This window comes from Ctenopharyngodon idella, chromosome 5 (genome assembly GCF_019924925.1).
Source record: "Ctenopharyngodon idella isolate HZGC_01 chromosome 5, HZGC01, whole genome shotgun sequence".
NCBI lineage: Eukaryota > Metazoa > Chordata > Actinopteri > Cypriniformes > Xenocyprididae > Ctenopharyngodon > Ctenopharyngodon idella.
This window is the reverse complement of record NC_067224.1, coordinates 11,817,553-11,819,404: the sequence shown is the minus strand read 5'-3', so window position 1 is coordinate 11,819,404 and position 1,852 is coordinate 11,817,553. Positions and strand designations below refer to the sequence as shown.

Sequence of the window (1,852 nt, the reverse complement as noted above, 5' to 3'; positions counted from 1 at the left end):
CCTTTTTTACTCGGAACATGGTCATAAAATGCATCACTTATTACTCAAGTACCAAGTCATTCTTCAAGAAGTACTAGTGATCTGGACCATTATTTTAAAGTGAAAAAGATGTTTTTCCACTTTAAAATAATGGTCCAGATCACTAGTAGTTACTGCATAGTGACTAGGTAACACTTGAGTAAATAGTGATGCATTTTATGACTGTATTCAGAGTAAAAACGATGACAGATAGTGGCGGGAAACTAGAACAAAGGAACACGTGACCGATGAAAACAAACAAACTGAAAGTCCATGTGACTGTGACATTACGCCCCCTCCCCTCGCGCCGTAGAGAGAGGGGAAGATGATGATAGGATGCTGAAGACGATGTAGGAGGTGGCTCAGGAGGTGGACGGCTAACTGGGAGGAGGTGGAATACAGGAGTCCAGGGTGGTACAGGTGGAGGTGAAGTCCAGGGGATGGCCTTGAACAGGGGCTGCAGGATGTTGGCCCATGGAAGGTGTTCTCACATGGTAGCGTGGCCGAGCGGTCTAAGGCGCTGGATTAAGGCTCCAGTCTCTTCGGGGGCGTGGGTTCGAATCCCACCGCTGCCAAGACAGGCTTTTAGAAGGCTCTTGTGGCTGCTATGCCTGAGCAAAAAGACTGGAGAAGTGACACTGCATGCTCCCGCTCTCTTCCTTGGCCGCACTCGACGGGCTTCAGAGCCTCAGCGAAGCTCCACGGCCGACGTTTTCTCTATTGCTGGGCAGAATGGGGCCCACGAAGAGAGCCCCCGCAGGGTAGCGTGGCCGAGGGGTCTAAGGTGCTGGATTTAGGCTCCAGTCTCTTCGGGGGCGTGGGTTCAAATCCCACCGCTGCCAGCTGTGGTTTTAAAGAGGGCCAGACAGCTTAAGCGTGCTCCGAAAAGGCGCAAAAGTGCTGGTAATCGAAGAAAACCTTTGGCAACAGCCAGGGCCTTCAGGGACTTGCAAGTCGGGCAGGATGCGTCAGTTTCTCCCACAACGATTGTCTGATTACTAAGGCGGGGTGACTCATTCCTACTCCTGGGCCCCGCCCTTCGTACGTGGGTTACTAAATAACCGAGATTTGATCGTTTGCACTTTGAGTCAATCCCTGCATTGTTAACTTACAATTACAATAATAACACTTTAAAAATGAATTTGAATATAATAGTAATGCACAGTCTACGATAATGGAAGCAGCCAACTTGACTCACTGATAGTTTTTCGTGAAGTGACAACTACCTCGTGATTTTGACTTGACCTGCGACACAGCTGGCTGCCATTTTGGAGTAAGGCCCGAAGGCTTTGCTTAGCTGATTCAGGTGTGTTTGATCAGAGATAGAAACTGCAGCGACTGATTACGTCTCAGACACACGATAATGTTCTTTACAATTTGTCAGTTAGTTAATAGTTATTGATAATGCTAATCTCATTAGGTAATTATTGATTAGCTAATAAGGAACTATCTTCTAAATTTTATATTACTTACTGATTAGTTAAACTTGTTTCTATATTAGTTAACAGTAGTAGCTGAAGTGTTAATATAGTACTACTCATTAGTCCTGCATTACTTCCTACATAGTTACTTATTAATGACGGACCATTATTCTAAAGTGTTACCCACAAATTGTATTTCTCTAGACATCTAATGTCATGCGTCCATTTAATGGATGAAGAACAAAACTTTTTATAAGTTATATTCACTCCTCTTTTGTTTGCCCACTGGCCTTTCATAAATGTGAGGGTGGTTCTCTGGATAATTTAATAGTGACTGAGCCAATGTGTCACTTTGTCTCTGCCGTCAAACCTATAACATTTACGTTTATCATTCTGATCATACAAACCTGACG

The 1,852-nt window shown here is 44.6% G+C and overlaps 2 non-coding genes across 2 annotated transcripts; both read left to right on the top strand.

Moving 5' to 3' along the window:
• Window positions 1–511: 511 nt before the first annotated feature.
• trnal-aag (transfer RNA leucine (anticodon AAG)) lies at window positions 512–593 on the top strand. Its single transcript has one exon. It is a non-coding gene; the product is annotated as a tRNA-Leu (tRNA).
• A 185-nt stretch (window positions 594–778) lies between these two features.
• Window positions 779–860, top strand: trnal-uag (transfer RNA leucine (anticodon UAG)). Its single transcript has one exon. It is a non-coding gene; the product is annotated as a tRNA-Leu (tRNA).
• Window positions 861–1,852: the final 992 nt, after the last annotated feature.